Source organism: Myotis myotis, unplaced genomic scaffold, assembly GCF_014108235.1.
Source record: "Myotis myotis isolate mMyoMyo1 unplaced genomic scaffold, mMyoMyo1.p scaffold_m19_p_5, whole genome shotgun sequence".
NCBI lineage: Eukaryota > Metazoa > Chordata > Mammalia > Chiroptera > Vespertilionidae > Myotis > Myotis myotis.
In genome coordinates this window covers 100,484,569-100,502,042 of record NW_023416357.1, presented here as the reverse complement: position 1 = coordinate 100,502,042, position 17,474 = coordinate 100,484,569, and the positions used below count along the sequence as shown (strand labels likewise).

At 47.6% G+C, this 17,474-nt stretch overlaps 1 protein-coding gene across 8 annotated transcripts in view; it reads right to left on the bottom strand.

The window, feature by feature from the left end:
- LOC118656434 (CREB binding protein) overlaps positions 1-17,474 on the bottom strand; it is a 179,614-nt gene that overhangs the window by 117,736 nt on the left and 44,404 nt on the right. The window lies entirely within an intron of this gene.

The window sequence follows — 17,474 nt, the reverse complement described above, 5'->3', positions numbered from 1 at the left end:
GTCTTATTACATCTGTATTTATACCAGTTGATTCAATCCTATCAATCTCTATTACAAAGGTTAGGGCGTTTCTTATCTCCATTCCAGGGAGTAAAGATTATGTAGCTCAAGCATGATTGTTCGTAGTTAAAGTGATTAATTACTCACCTGGCACTAGTTAAGAGGTTTTATTCCCTCCCTAACTTCAGGGGAAAATCCCTACCTGGGGAAACAACCTTTCTCAGAGACCTTGGTTAAAACACATAGTGCCAAGAAGGTGAGCAAACATTAAGAACAGTATGCCATATATGCCGGTCCCTTGAAACAGCAAGGATGGACCGGCTCCCGGCATAATGCATTATATATGTGATCAGGAAAAAAAAAATGAATGAGGCTCAGCCACTCAGACATCTGCCACCACTATTTTCGAAGTAGGCTGAAAGGAGGGAAACATGAAGTAAACATAGTCAACCGCCAATTAGGTTACAAAAAGGTGTTCGTTTCTCCAACAGCTTATGTTTATTGACTTGGAAATTGCATGCCTGACTCTTGATACAATAAAGGCTCCCTGTACTCTGGCTCACAGTTCAGGCAGCGAGGGATACCATTTCACCTGAATCTACTTGGTACCTAAGCTTTTGAGAGCAAGAGGCAAGAGGCAAGAGATCCGATCATGGGAGTTACTATAATGTGTTTAGCTTCCAGATAACGAGGTGCATTTATAACTGGAAAGTACCTATGCAAGGACAGACCTTTCCCAGCAAGGAGATGCTCCAGCAGCTCTCACATTTGCCCAACTCTCACTAAAGCCTACCTGCAAGCTAGCTTTCTCTCAGTTCTGAGCAATGATGTTCTCATCTAAGGGATAGTGGAAGCGGAAAAGGCTGTGAAAATATGTACACTATCAACCATGAGGATAATCCTATATAATAATCCTATATAATAAAGAGGTAATATGCAAATTAACTTTCACGCCCTCATAAAGATGGCTGCCTATGACTAGGCTGGCAGGGGGGTTAGTGAGGAGTGTCCAAACGACTGAACAGCAGGCTGCGTGGGGTGACCAGGCCAGCAAGGGGAGGTTGTGACAGGCAACCAGGCCGGCAGGGGGTCAGTTAGGGGCGACCAGGCTGGCAGAGGGGGGCAGTTGGGGGTGACCAGGCTGGCAGGGGGGCAGTGAGGGGTGGCTAGGCTGGTGGGGGTGGGGCAGTTGGGGGCAACCAGGCAGGCAGGTGAGAGATCAGGAGCCAGCAGTCCCGGATTGTGAGAGGGATGTCCGATGGCCAGTTTAGGCCCGATCGCACAGGGATTGGGCCTAAATCGGCAGTCGGACATCCCCCAAGAGGTCCCAGATTGAAGAAGTGCAGGCTGGGCTGAGGGACGCCCGCCCCCCCCCCCCCCGTGCACAAATTTCATGCACCAGGCGTCTAGTGTTTATTAAGTATCTTCCAGGAGGGAGATACTAAGGGGTGGTGGAGGTGCATTGCACGCAGGACCACATCCTCCCAAGTTCAAGGTAAGAGACCCATGCCACAAGGACAAGATGTATGCTGTCAGCAGGTGGCACTGATACCAACTGCTAAATGTAGTCTGAAAAGGGAGACAGGGGTCCTGGCCCAGAGGGCAAACATATGGCTCAAGAGGTCAAACCTCAACTGGGCCCTGAAAGGCAGGTTAAACACTAACTAATATTCACCGTGGTGGCTACTGTTCTGCATCCTCTCCATGAAAGAGAACATAGTAAGAAACCCCAGGAAGGGGCCTGAATATTCACTAGGCCCCAAAAAATTTTTTTTTTTTTTTTTATTTCTTTTTTTTTTCTTTTTTTTTTTATTGCTTACAGTATTACAAAGGGTATTACATATGTGTCCATTTTTGCCCCCCCCCCCCCACCATTGACAATCCCCTGGCAAAAAAATTATTCTTGCAGGATTTTTTTTTTTTTAGTTTTTTTGTTGTTGTTGTTAATCCTCACCTGAGGATATTTTTTCCATTGCTCTTCAGAGAGGAGGGGAAAGAGGGAAGGGAGAGAATGAAACATCGATGTGCAACCAGTTGCCTCTAGTACACTCACCAACTGGGAGCAGGGAGCAAACCTGCAACCCAGGCGTGTGCCCTTGACTAGGAATCAAACTCGAGATCCTTCGGTGCGCAGGCCAACACTCTAACCATGGAGCTATACTGGCCTATTCTTGCAGTTTTAAAGTCTATCTCTACTCAAATATCCACAACAATAGAACTTGATGGCCAGACATCTGGCTGGGAGTTAACTGATAACTCTAAGTTATTAATTAAAATGAACATCGAGAATGGAGAGACCAAAATAAGCTGATTAATACTGCTGATCACTCATAAAAAGTAAGCACTGTCTCAGAAGAGCATCACTCACAACATCAACAGACAAGAAAGCAAGCTTCTATGATCTCTCCAATCAGGTCCTGACAGATTTGATCTGAGAGTCACAGCCTCGTCTTCTGGCCCCTCCCACCACTGCACACCTTTCTTTAATAAACCTACATGCAGCAGCAGCAGCACACATACAAGCAGCCACATCCTGACAACTATGAGAGTACAACCTGCCAAGCAGCCCAGCACCTCCTATTTGACAGTGAATCTCAAAGCAAAACCTGCAAGGTTTTCAAGGAAGAAAATATGCTCTACTCTCCCCTTGGTTTATCCCTTATCTTTATGCCCCAGTGCCCCCACCCCGGCCCCACTCCCTATCAGTATGGCTGCTCATCACTGAGATCATACACCCCTGAAAGCCTGTGCAAAGGGCTGCTTGGACTTCCTGTATCTCATTGAAATGGAATAGCACATAGGAAAACACTTTGAAAACCACAAAGCTCTGTGCAATCTTGAAGTGGCTTTGAGATCTCGTTCCAAAAATAGAGCACAGAAAACTTCTACCATCAGACAGGAGTCTCTAAAGTAAAAGATTTTGCCATAGCTGGTTTGGCTCAGTGGAGCGAGTGCCAGCCTGCGGACTGAAGGGTCCAGGGTTCTATTCTGGTCAAGGGCACATGCCCAGGTAGCGGGCTCAATCCCCACTGGGGGGTGTGCAGGAGGCAGCCGATCAATGATTCTCTCTCATCATTGATGTTTCTCTCTCTCTCTCTCTCTCTCTCTCTCCCCTCTCTAAAAATATATTAAAAATAAATAAAGTGGAGAGAGAAACTAAGATGGCGGCATAGGTAAACACCGGGAAATTGCTGCCTCCCACAACAACTTCAAAAATACAACAAAAAGACAAAACGGACATCATCCAGAACTACAGGAAGGCTGGCTGAGTGTAAATTCTTCAACTAGAAGAAAAGAAAAAAGCACACTGAGACTCAGAGGAGCTGCAGAAGTAAAGTGCAAAGGTACGGAGGCTCGAGCGTGCGAGCGGAAAGGGGCTGATACCTGAGGACGCGGCTGTCTTTTTGAATCAGGAGGGAGTCACAAGCTCCCGACTGCTCAGAACTCTGGTTCCGGGCGAGTCTCTGGGGACCCAGACTCATACGGGGAGAAACTGGACTGTCTGGCATGGGTTGGAACTCCAGGGCGGCTTTCTCTCAGAGGTACTTGCAGCGATTACCAGGACACTGAGACACGGAGCCTCTTAGGGTAGGACTGAGAAACAGCCTTAGCTGCTTGCTCCACCCTTTGATTCCGAGACCCCGCCCCACCGAGGCTGCGGCAGAGGCTTTTGCATATGAATGCCCTGGCCCTTTGTAACCTGAAAATTACCTAACAAATTGCAGCTGGGCCAGATAGGCCCAGAACTTCCAAGAGAAGGCCCAAGGCCCCACAGCAGCTTGCACTACTTCACAGCTGGGCCTCATCTGGGCACCTCCAAACTCCAAAAAAGGAAGGGGAATCTGCAGATCTCTTCGCAGCTCCTGCTGGGTAGCCTCAGGCAGAGGCTAAATTAGCACCTCCTTAGATCCAAGAGCCAGTGAACCCAGTGATCAGAGTGGGACCATCCAGATTACAACTCCTCAGATTCATAAGGGTCACACTCAGGGGGCAGACTCAGTGAGCACCAAAGCCCTGCTGAAGCAAGGCTTGCCCCAGAAGGGTGTCTTCAGCACAGAAGTTCTCCCACTGCAGACATAGCTGATTCTCACAGCCAATTGGCCTGGAGGTCAATTCCTCCCAGTGATCCTACAACAATCAAGGCATAACTACAACAAGACTGTGCACAAAGCCCACAAGGGGGTACACCAAGAGTGTCCACTTCAGGTAACTGGGGAGGGTGAGCCACTGGGCCCTACAGGACACCTAGCACACAAAACCACTCTACCAACACAGGGAAACATAAAAAATGCGGTGACAAAGGAACAGTTCACAAATGACAGAAATGGAGGAAAGCAAACTACTGGATATAGAGTTCAAAACCACGTTTATAAGGTTTCTCAAGAATTATGGAAACCGCCAATAAATACAGTGAGACCCTGGAGGACATGAAAAAAGACCAACCAGAAATTAAGTATACACTGACTGAAATAAAGAATAATATACAGAGATCCAACAGCAGACAAGAGGATCCCAAGAATCAAGTCAAAGAATTGAAATACGAAGAAACAAAAAATACCCAACAGAAAAAGAAAAAAGAATCCAAAAATATGAAGACAGTGTAAGGAGCCTCTGGAACAACGTCAAGCGTACCAACATCCGAATTATAGGGGTGCCAGAAGAACAGAGAGAGCAAGATACTGAAAACCTATTTGAAGAAATGATGACAGAAAACTTCCCCCATCTGGTGAAAGAAATAGACTTACAAGTCCAGGAAGCGCAGAGAACCCCAAACAAAAGGAATCCAAAGAGGACCACACCAAGACACATCATAATTAAAATGCCAAGAGCAAAAGGCAAAGAGAGAATCTTAAAAGCAGCGAGAGAAAGACAGTCAATTACCTACAAGGGAGTACCCATATGACTGTCAGCTGATTTCTCAACAGAAACCATGCAGGCCAGAAGGGAGTGGCAAGAAATATTCAAAGTGATGAAAAGCAAGAACCTACAACCAAGATTACTTTATCCAGCAAAGCTATCATTCAGAATAGAAGGTCAGATAAAGAGCTTCACAGATAAGAAAAAGCTAAGGGAGTTCATCACCACCAAACCAGCATTATATGAGATGCTGAAAGGTATTCTTTAAGAAGAGAAGAAGAAAAAGGAACTCTTACCATTTGCCACAGCATGGATGGAACTGGAGAGTGGATAAATACCACATGATTTCACTCATTTGTGGAATATAATGAACAACATAAACTGATGAACAAGGACTGATCCAGAGACAGAGAGGCATTGAGTGGACTGTCGGGCCTTGGAGGGAAGGTAGGGGAGGGTGGGGGTAAGGGGGAAAGATCAACCAAAGGACTTATATGCAAGCATATAGGCCTAACAATGGACACGGACAACGGGGTGGGAGGGGGAGGTGAGGGGATGAGTGGGTGGGGGAGGGGGAGGAGGCAACAGGGGGATAAGGACACATATGTAATATCTTAATCAATAAAAAATATGGAGAAAACCAAGATGGCGGCATAGGTAAACACCGGAGTTAGCTGCCTCGAACAACCACTTCAAAAATACCACTAAAAGACGGAACACACATCGCCCAGAACCACAGGAAGACTGGCTGAAGGGAAATTCTTCAACTAGAAGGAAAGAGAACAGCATATGAGACTCAGAGGAGGCGCAGCGCGGAAAATACATAGGTGCGGAGGTACACGCAGAGCGGGCTGGTAGCTGAGGGCGTGGTTGTCATTTTCAATCGGGAGGGAGTCTCAGATTCTGAGCTCCAGTTCCGGGCGAGTCTCTAGGGACCCAGACTCAAACGAGAGAAGCGGGACTGTCTGGCATCAGTCGGAATGGGAGGGCAGCTTTCTCTCTGAGGTTTGCAGCGGCTTCTGGGACTCTGAGAGGCAGAGCCTCTGGGGACCGGATTGAGAGCAGCCATAACTGCTCCCTCCACCCGCTCTGTTGATCCCATGCGACCCGCCCCACCCAAACCCTGCGTAGAGCCATTTGCCAGATAGCCTCAGGCAAAGGCTAGATTAGCACCTCCCTAGAGGACAGAAGTTTTCCCACTGCAGACACAGCTGATTCTCACAGCCAGTTGGCCTGGAGGTCAAATCCCCCTAGTATTAACTACAACAATCAAGGCTTAACTACAACAAGACTGCGCACAAAGACCACTAGGGGGTGCACCAAGAAAGCATAAAAAATGCAGAGACAAAGAAACAGGACAAAACTGTCAATGGTGGATATTGAGTTCAGAACCACACTTTTAAGGTCTCTCAAGAACTGTGTAGAAGCCGCCGATAAAGTTATTGAGATCTACAAGAAATCTAATGAGACCCTCAATGTTATGATAAAGAACCAACTAGAAATTAAGTATACACGGACTGAAATAACGAATATTATACAGACTCCCAACAGCAGACCAGATGAGCGCAAGGATCAAGGCAAAGATTTGAAATGCGAAGAAGCAAAAAACACCCAACCAGAAAAGCAAAATGAAAAAAGAATCCGAAAATACGAAGATAGTGTAAGGAGCCTCTGGGACAGCTTCAAGCGTACCAACATCAGAATTATAGGGGTGCCAGAAGATGAGAGAGACCAAGATATTGAAAACCTATTTGAAGAAATAATGACAGAAAACTTCCCCTACGTGGTGAAAGAAATAGACCTACAAGTCCAGGAAGCGCGGAGAACCCCAAACAAAAGGAATCCAAAGAGGACCACACCAAGACACATCATAATTAAAATGCCAAGAGCAAAAGACAAAGAGAGAATCTTAAAAGCAGCGAGAGAAAGAAACTCAGTTACCTCCAAGGGAATACCCATACAACTATCAGCTGATTTCTCAACAGCAACTTTGCAGGCCAGAAGGGAGTGGCAAGAAGTATTCACAGTGATGAATGCCAAGAACCTACAACCAAGATCACTTTATCCAGCAAAGCTATTTTTCAGAATTGAAGGTCAGATAAAGAGCTTCACAGATAAGGAAAAGCTAAAGGAGTTCATCACCACCAAACCAGTATTATATGAAATGCTGGAAGGTATTCTTTAAGAAGAGGAAGAAGAAGAAAAAGGTAAAGATACTAATTATGAACAACAAATATGCATCTATCAACAAGTGAATCTAAGAATCAAGTGAACAAATAATCTGATGAACAGAATGAACTGGTGATTATAATAGAATCAGGGACATAGAAAGGCAATGGACTCACTATTCTTGGGGGGGGTAAAGGGATGTGGAAGATGCGGGAAGAGACTGTACAAAAATTGTGCACCTATGGATGAGGACAGTGGGGGGGTAAGGGCAGAGGGTGGGGTGGGAACTGGGTGGAGGGAAGCTATGGGGGGGGAAAAAGTAGAACAAATGTAATAACCTGAACAATAAAGATTTAATAAAAAAATACATATATATTTAAAAATAAATAAATAAATAAATAAATAAAGCGAAATTTTCTACAATACTGAAAAAAGACAGGAGTGCATCCCAACTTTTAACAATTTACTAAGAAGATATTTGAAGCTGGCACATGGCCAGGTTGTGGGCTCCATCCCCAATGTAGGACGTACTGGAGGCAGCTATCAGTGATTCGCTCTCATCACTGACTAGAGGCCCGATGCAAATTTGTGCATGAGTAGGGTCCCTAGGCCTGGCCAACGATCAGGGTCAATCTGTGGGGCAACTGGCAGGGCCTGCTTGCCGGCCCTGCCCCCCACTACCTTCCTTTGAGGGGTCACCAGCGGGACGATGGGAGGGCCCCTGATGGCACCAGCCTTGGCTGGCCTGGGGCCTGCGGACTGGGGGCAGCTCTTGCGTTGAGCGTCTTCCCCCTGGTAGTCAGTGCACATCATAGCAATAAGTCATTCCACCAGTTCCGCTGCTCAGTAAATTTGCATATTAGGCTTTTATTATATAGGAATAGAGGCCTGGTGCACAAAAATTTGTGCACTTGGAGGGGAGGAGGGTCCCTCAGCCCGGCTTGTGCCCCCTCACAGTCTGGGACCCCTCAGGAGATAACGACCTGCTGGCTTAGGACTGCTCCCAGGTGGCAGAGGGCAGGCCCAATCCCTAGGTGCAGCCCCTGGTTGGGCTCAGAGCAGAGCTGATTGGGGAGATGGGGCACCGCCCCGTCATGCACAGAGCAGGGCGGATCGGGAGGTTGCAATGCCACCCTCAGTCACGCTCAGGGTAGGGCTGATTGGGGGGTTGGGGCACCGCCCCCTGTCACACTCAAGGCAGGGTCAATGGGGAGGTTGTGGCGCCACCCCGTCACGCACAGAGCAGGGACAATCAGGGGGGTGGGGGCTCCGTACCCTGTCACACACAGAGCAGGGCCCATCAGGGGGTTGGGGAGCTCCCCCCTGTCACGCAGAGAGTAAGGCCGATCAGGGGGTTGAGGAGCTCCCCCGTCACTCACAGAGTAGGGCCAATAGGGGAGTTGGGGCACCGCCCCCTGTCACACACAGAGCAGGGCGGATCAGGGGGTTGGGGCGCCGCACCCTGTCACATTCAGGGCAGGGCCGATGGGGAGGTTATGGCTCTACCCCGTCACACACAGAGCAGGGCCGATCAGGGGGTCGGGGCGCTGCACCCTGTCACACACAGAGCCGCAGGGCGATCAGGGGGTTGGGGAGCTCCCCCCTATCAGGCACAGAGCAGGGCTGATCAGGGGGTTGGGCGTCTTCCCTTGTCATGAACAGAGCACAGAGGATAGGGAAGTTGTGGCCCTGCCCCGTCACACACAGAGCCGCAGGGTAATCAGGGGGTTTGGGCGCTGCCCCGTCACGCTGATCCCGGTGCTGGGAGGCCTCGCGGCTCCACTGATCCTGGTGCTGGGAGGCATATTACCCTTTTACTATATAGGATAGAGGCCTGGTGCGTGGGTGGGGGCCCGCTGGTTTTCCCTGAAGGGTGTCCTGGATCAGGGTGGGGGTCCCCACTGGGGTGCCTGGCCAGTCTGGGTGAGGAGCTAAAGGCTGTTTTCAGGCTGGCGGGTGACTGAAGCTCCCAACTGCTGCTCTTCTTCTTCTTTTTTTTTTTATTTATCCTGGGCCATCTTTAGCTCTGAGGCTTGGCTCCCGCTCTGAGGCCTCGGCTGCTGAAAGCAGGTATCTGGTTTGTTTGGGTTCTATAATTGAAACACTGTTTCAACTCCAGCTTTGAGATCCCGGCTGGCTGAAAGCAGGTTTCTGGGGTTTTGTTTAGCTTCTATATTTGTAACAATGTTTCAAACTGCAAGCTCAGAGGCCGGCAGCGGCAGGCAGGGAACGTTAGCTTCCTCTGTCACTGAAGCAAGCAAGCCTCATGTTCGCTTCAAGCTGCCTGGCTGCCAGCCGCCATCTTGGCTGGCAGTTAATTTGCATAGTGCCCTGATTAGACAATGGGAAGGTACCATGTTTCTCTTTTATTAGATAGGACTAGAGGCCCAGTGCACAAAAATTTGTGCATTTGGGGGAGGGGGTCCCTCAACCCGGCCTGTGCCCTCTCGCAGTCTCGGACCCCTCGGGGGATGTCCACCTGCTGGCTTAGGCCCATTACCCAGGGTATTGGGCCTAAGCTGGCAGTCAGACATCCCTCCTGCAGCCTGGGGCCCTTGGGGGATGTCCACTTGCCAGCGGGGAACATGCCTAAGCTGCAGTCAGACATCCTTAGTGCTGCTGAGGAGGTGGGAGAGGCTCCCACCACCACCACCACTGTACTGGCAGCCGTCAGCCTGGCTTGTGGCTGAGCAGAGCTCCCCCTGTGGGGGTGCACTGACCACCAGGGGGCAGCTCCTGCATTGAGCGTCTGCCCCTGGTGGTCAGTGTGTGTCATAGTGACCAGTCATTCCATCGTTCCACTGTTAGGGTCAATTTTCACATTACCCTTTTATTATATAGGATAGAGGCCTGGTGCATGGGTGGCGGCTGGCTGGTTTGCCCTGAAGGGTGTCCCAGATAAAGGCGGGGGTCCTGCTGGGGTACCTGGCCAGCGTGGGAGAGGGGCTAAGGGCCGTTTTCAGAATGGCCACACCCCCTTCAGGGTGGGGGTCCCTGCTGAAGTGCCTGGCCAGCCTGGGTGAGTGGCTGATGGCTGTTTTCAGGCTGGCCACAGCCCCTTCAGGGTCGGGGTCCCCGCTGAGGTGCCTGGCCAGTCTAGGTAAGGGGCTGATGTCTGTTTGCAGGCTGGCCAAGACCCCCAGAGGGGACCCTCACCCTATTAAGGTGTGGCCATCCTGGGTGAGGGGCTGATGGCTGTTTGCAGGCTGGCCACACCCCCATCAGGGTGGCGGTCCCCACTGGGGTGCCTGGCCATCCAGGGTGAGGGGCCGATGGCTGTTTGCAGGCTGGCCACGGCCCCCGGCCACCCAAGCTCCCAGTGGAGGCTGGCTGGAAGCAGGTATCTGGGATTTATTTATCTTCTATAATTGAAACTTTGTTGCCTTGAGCAGAACCCACAGCTGGCCAGGGCAGGTGGGAAGCTTGGCTTCCGCCATCGCTGGGGCAACCAAGGTCCTGCTTGCTCCAGCTCCATGGCTTCCGGCCCCAATCTTGGTTGGGTTAATTTGCATATAGCTGCTCTGACTGGCTGGTGGGCGTGTCTTGGGGCATAGCAGAGGTGCGGTCAACTTGCAAGTTTCTCTTTTATTAGATTAGATGTTTCTATATCTCCTTCTTCCTTCCTCTCTGAAATCAATTAAAAAATATATATCCTATCTAATAAAAGAGAAACATGGTAATTAGTGTACGACCGCTACCCTTCCCATTGGCTAATCAGGGCGATATGCAAATTAACTGCCAGCCAAGATGGCCGCCGGCAGCCAGGCAGCTTAAACTGAACATGAGGCTTGCTTGCTTCAGTGACAGAGGACTGCAACATTCCCCGCCAGCCTTGCCGGCCTCTGAGCTTGCAGTTTAAGAAACATTGTAACAAATATAGAAGCTAAACAAAACCCCAGAAACCTGCTTTCAGCCGGCTGGGATCTCAGAGCTGGAGTTGATACAGAGTTTCGATTATAGAACTTAAACAAACCAGATACCTGCTTTCAGCAGCTGAGGCCTCAGAGCTGGAGCCAAGCCTCAGAGCTAAAGCTGGCCCAGAATTAAAAAAATAAAAATAAAAAAAAGGAGCAGTTGGGAGCTTCAGCCCCAGCCTGAAAACAGCCCTAAGCCCCTTACCCATACTGGCCAGGCACCCAAGTGGGGACCCCCACCCTGAAGGGTGTGTGACCAGCTGCAAACAGCCATCATCCCCTCATCCAGGCTGGCCAAGCACCACAGTGGGGACCCCCACCCTGAAGGGTGTGTGACCAGTTGCAAACAGCCATCATCCCCTCATCCAGGCGGGCCAGGCACCCCAGTGGGGACCCCCACCCTGATCCAGGACACCCTTCAGGGCAAACCAGCCAGCCCCCACCCATGCACCAGGCCTCTATTCTATATAGTAAAAGGGTAATATGCCTCCCAGCACCGGGATCAGCGGAGCTGAGAGGCCTCCCGGCACCGGGATCAGTGTGACAGGGGGCAGCGCCCCAACCCTCTGATCGGCCCTGCTGTGTGTGTGACAGGGTGTGGCGCCCCAACCCCCCCGACCCCATGGGCCCTGCTCTGTGTGTGACGGGGTAGAGCCATAACCTCCCTATCGGCCCTGCTCTGAGTGTGAGAGTGGCGGCGCCCCAACCCCCTGATCGGCCCTGCTCTGTGGGTGATAGAGGGCGGCGCCCCAACCCCCTGCTCTGCCCTGCTCTGTGTGTGACAGGGGGTGGTGCCCAACTCCCCTATCAGCCCTACTCTGTGAGTGACAGGGGGGAGCTCCTCAACCCCCTGATGGGCCCTGCTCTGTGTGTGACAGGGAGGAGCTCCCCAACCCCCTGATGGGCCCTGCTCTGTGCATGACAGGGTACGGAGCCCCAACCCCCCTGATGGGCCCTGCTCTGTGCGTGACAGCGGGGAGCTCCCCAACCCCCTGATTGACCCTGTTCTGTGAGTGACAGGGGGGAGCTCCCCAACCCCCTGATGGGTCCTGCTCTGTGCGTGACGGGGTGGCGCCGCAACCTCCCCATCGACACTGCCTTGAGTGTGACAGGGGGCGATGCCCCAACCACCCAATCGGCCCTACCCTGAGCGTGACTGAGGGTGGCATCGCAACCTCCCAATCGGCCCTGCTCTGTGCTTGACAGGGGGTGGCGCCCCAACTTCCCAATCGGCCCTTCTCTGAGCCTGACCAGGGGCTGCACCTAGGGATTGGGCCTGCCCTCTGCCACCCAGGAGCAGGCCTAAGCCAGCAGGTCATTATCTCCCGAGGGGTCCCACACTGCAAGAGGGCACAGGCTGGGCTAAGGGACCCCCCTTTTCTTCCCCGAGTGCATGAATTTTTGTGCACCGGGCCTCTAGTATATATATATAAAAAAATCACATTTAAAGAAGTTATCCTTATGCTGGCTCCCTGCGTGTGAGATAAACACACATTTTTCAATAGCCAGAAGAGAAGACTTTTGTTGTTTTTGTTAATCCTCACCACAGGATATTTTTTTCCACTGATTTTTAGAGGGTGAGAGACAAAGAGAGAGAAACACCGATTGGTTTCCTCCTGCACTAGCCCTGACTGGGGCTGGGATCGAGCCTGAAACGAAGGTACACACCCTTGATCAGAACAGAACCCTCGGCCCTTGATTCCTTGGGTCCATGCTCTAACCACTGAGAAAACTGGCTAGGGCAAGCGTGGACTTCCTTATGGGTCCTGCAAACCTGCTTGACTGAATTATTATTTCAAATTGAGAGCCCCAGCCCAATCAGTCTACAGCAGTGGTTCTCAACCTTGGCTGCACGTTAGAATCACCTGGGAATCTTTTTAAAATCCTGATTTCTGGGCCTCATCCTCCGGAAATTCTGTTTCTTTGTTATGGGGTGGGGCCACAACATTAGTAACAAAAAAAACAGAATTTCCGGAGGATGCGGCCCAGAAATCAGGATTTAAAAAAGATTCCCAGGTAATTCTAACGTGCAGCCAAGGTTGAGAACCACTGGTCTACAGAGATGGTTCAACACTATACGCTGGGTATGTTTCTAGAAAGGTGTAAGCAGTAAATCTTTTCATATGGCAAAAAATACTACTGGGATATTAGACTCACTATCCAAGTTATCTACTCTATAAATTTGTTGATGGGGTAAAACTCATCCATACACATAAAATTAGGTTTATGTACTTCCTCACCATATTTTGAATCTTTGTCATGCTACAGACAAAATAGTGCAGTAGAAAAAATACAGACTGTGAAGTCAGATACGAATGGGTTGAAACTCAGAGACTGCCACTTTCTAATAGGTGTCATCTTGATTAATTTTCTGGGAGGCAGGAAAGTGGCTATTATTTTATTCCATGTGAAAAGTAGATATGACACCTACCTCATAAGATTATCAAACATGAGATGAAGTGAAATCATGTTGCAAAGCACTTTAGCACAGTGGCCAATACAATGGGCACCTGAGAAATGCCACTCGTTGCCTGCTCTCCTCTTACTATAACTCAGGAAGAGTAAATACAGTAACTGTTATCATTGTTTGTTACAGGATCATACTGAAACTTTATATTATAGTCATTATTTAATTCTGAAAATGCTAAAATTTCATGGGAATCAACATAAAAATCCTAAATGTTTTAACTTCGGTGACAGATGGACAGCAAATTACTGTTTACAGTAAATGGAAATCTTTCCAATATACTGCAGAAACATTTTGCAGAAGTCGATCTTTGAAGTCAGGCTTTGGACCTATTTACATAAAGAATATTAAGTTTAGCACTTCCCAACTTTATACCCTGAACAATGAAGGAAGTAACAGAGATGACTTTTAAAGTGTGACATTTCCTATAACCATTATATACCCTCATGTAAGCTCACACCAACAAGGCAGAGAGATCTCCTAGAGCCCCCAGAGCAGCATTCGCCAACCTTTCAGACCTCACCAACCACCAGTAGTCCATGGACCACCGGTTGGCGATCGCTGCCCCAAAGCACAGCCACAGCACCAGCTCCTCCCAGAGTTGGTTAGAAAAGCCCACACATCGCCCCACCCCCAAGACCTCCTAAATCTGCATCTTAACAAGATCACCAGGTGAGTTGTTAAGAACCACTGCCCTAATCTATGCTAAAGTCTGAGAGGCAGATTAATGACTGGGTTACAAAATGGTTCCTAAAATGTTTGTATTGATGGAAAAGCACCAAAACAAACAGCAGAAACTTAAGACAGACCCTGGGTTATAAATACTGGACAGCCATTTCCCAACTGTGACCCTACGTAAAGTATTTTATTTCTGAGCATGAAACTTGCACCTATGGGTGACTTTAAAGTTTAGGTACAATGTTTCCAAATTTCCTCCTAATTTGGGCTGTCACCTGCCATGCAAGTGAAAGGGCGAGGAGTACGCCCTCCACCTTGCCCCAGGGTAAGGGCTACGCCCTCCATCTTGCCCCAGGGTAAGGGCTATGCCCTCCATCTTACCTTGGCCATGTGCTCAGCAAGGCTTCTTCCCGGAAGCAAAGCCTCTGCTAGCCACACCCAGGACTTCTTTAAACTAACCAATGACAATCAAGGGAAGTCGCCATAGATATGACCACATCCTGTGTAACAAGACACCGACTTGCGCCTGGCCAATCGGCAGGGCCCACAGTCCTTTCTCCTCCCCTTACCCCAACCCCCTATAAAACCTCTCTCCACACAGAGTTTTCTCTCTCAGTCACTTGGCTTGCCGTTGTGTCGGTGAGTGTGGTGGACGGGGAGCTCAAGCTAGCTTGAAATGAAGGACTCTTTGCTTTTGCATCGGACTCGCTGGCTCCCTGGTGGGCCCTTGGGAATCTTGAAATCTGGGCACAACACAAGGGGGCCTGTCCCTTCAGCCCATCTTTGAAGCTGGCTTGCCTGTCATGGTGAGAGCTGGCCTGAGGGTCAGGCTCTGAGCTTCAGACACCCTCTGCCCCACCCCCGCCCCCGCTAGAAATTCTATTTGTTCAGATCAGGCAAGTTTCCAATTAAGAAACACAGGCAACAACAAATAACAAAATGCAGAGATCTACAGGTAACAGAGAGCAGGGCCCAGGGAAGAGTTTGAGAATAGGCTTAAAGGAACCTGTGGCCGGCTACTATTAAGGAATTGTGCACTAAACAAATTTCAAAGGGGACACGGTGCTGGAGACATAGACCCATCAAAGGTTCAAGATCTTCCTGACATCCCAGAATTCAACTAAGACCCCAAAAGGCCATGTCTAAGCTCCTCAATACCTGTCTTAAGAAAGTTTAAAAACAAGGCTTGAAAGGATCAAACTGATCTGTGAGTCAAATGCCTGTTAAAATATAAAACCCAAAACTTTGTACAGGGAGACAAACAAATTTCATATTCAACAACATATCCACAATGTTCACTACACAGTCAAAAATTACTAAACGTAGCAAAAGGCAGGAAAACATGACCCATAACCAGGAATTATATATTTAAACATACGACTGCAAATGAAACAAACTGAGATAACAGAGATGTTAGAATTACCCTTCAATAGAAGGTCAGGAAAGAAACAAAACACAGAAGGGGCAAATAGAAAACAAATAGCAAGATGGGAAATCTAAATCCAACTATATCAACAGTCAATGTAAATAAATTAAAAGACTCAGATTGTATCAGGGGATCACTTGGTAAAGAACATGACTTTCTAATCACTATGCAGCATACCTGAAACTAACACAAATTTTGAATGTAAATTGTAATTGAAAAATAGAAAATAAAGACTACGATTGTCGGAATTACTAGTAAAACCAAGTTCCAACTAAAGGCTAACATTTAAACACAGATAAGAGGGTAAAAAAGATGTATTTGCAAATATTAATCATAAAAAAGAAGTGGCAAGGTTAATGAGACAAAGTAGATTTTAAAACAAAGAATATTAACAAAAATAAAGAGGGACTTTTAAAATGAAAAAAGGCTCAATTCATCGGGAAGACTTAATAATCCAAAATATATATTCACCTAATCAAAGGGCTTTAAAACACATGAAATAAGTAGTCAGATTTCATCCTGATTAAAGGAAAAATTGACAAATCTATAATTATAGTTGGATATTTTAATACTCCTCTCTCAGTAACTGATAAAAGAGACCAAAAAAAAGTACAGACAACTGATTTGAACACAATCAACCAACTTTGACATTTACATAAACGCTATACCCTACAACTGTAGGATGCACATTCTTTTTGAGCATATGTAGAACATTCATCAAGACAGACCATGTGCTGGGCCATAAAACAAGTTTCGATAAGTTTCAAAGGACAAAATCATACAGAGCATGCTCTTTGGTCACAATGGAATTAGAAATCTAAAATGAAATAATATTTGCAAAATTCCCAGATACCTGAAAATTAAGCAACACCCTTCTACATAAAAACATGAATCAAATAAATCATAACATATAAAAACATTTTGAACTAAGTAATAAAATCAAAACATATCAAAATTTATGGGATGCAGTACAGAGCAATATTTAGGGTGAAACTGACTGCTCAAATGTTAACACTGGGAAAGTCTAAAATCAATGCTCTAAGCCTACCCCCAAGAAGCTAGAAAGAACAAAGAAAACCCAAAGTAAATAAAAGAAAATAAAAAACAGGGCAACCCTTTTTAGGAGGGACCCCTCTCACATGCTGAGAGCCTTGTTACTTACTTTCGCTTTAATAAATTTCTCTCCCTTTTGCTAAAAGAAGAAGAAGGAAGGAAGGAAGGAAGGAAGGAAGGAAGGAAGGAAGGAAGGAAGGAAGGAAGGAAGGAAGGAAGGAAGGAAGAAAGGAAGAAAGAACGAACAGAATAGATGATATAGAACACAAGAAAAAATTGGCAAATCAAAAGATGGTTGTTTGAAAATATCAATAAAGTTGACAAAGCTGTACCTAGGTTGATCAGGGAAAAACAAGAGAGATAAACACAAATCAGACTGAAAGAGGGGACACTACATTATTACAAATTATACAGGCATAAAAAAGAAATTAAGGAACTATTGTATTATGGACATCTTTATGCCAGACAAATTCAAGAACTTAGAAGAAATGGATTAATTCCTTGAAAAACATAAATTACCAAAGTTAACATAGAAATGAAATATTTAAATTGCCTATACATATTAAACAAATTGAATAATTAAAACCTCCCCACAAGGAAAATTCCAGACTCAGAGGGTTTCACTAGTGAATTTTATCAAACATTTAAGACATAATACTAATTTTAGACAAACTCTTCCAGAAAAGAAGGGAAGAAGGATAATTCCCAAATAGTTTTATGAAGCCAGTATAGTCTTGATTCCAAAACTAAATGACATTGCAAAAAAAGTGGATAGAGAGTCGGCCTGCGGACTGAAGGGTCCCAGTTCAATTCCGGTCAAGGGCATGTACCTCGGTTGTGGGCACATCCCCAGGAGTGGGTGTGCAGGAGGCAGCTAATCGATGTCTCTCTCTCATCATCGATGTTTCTG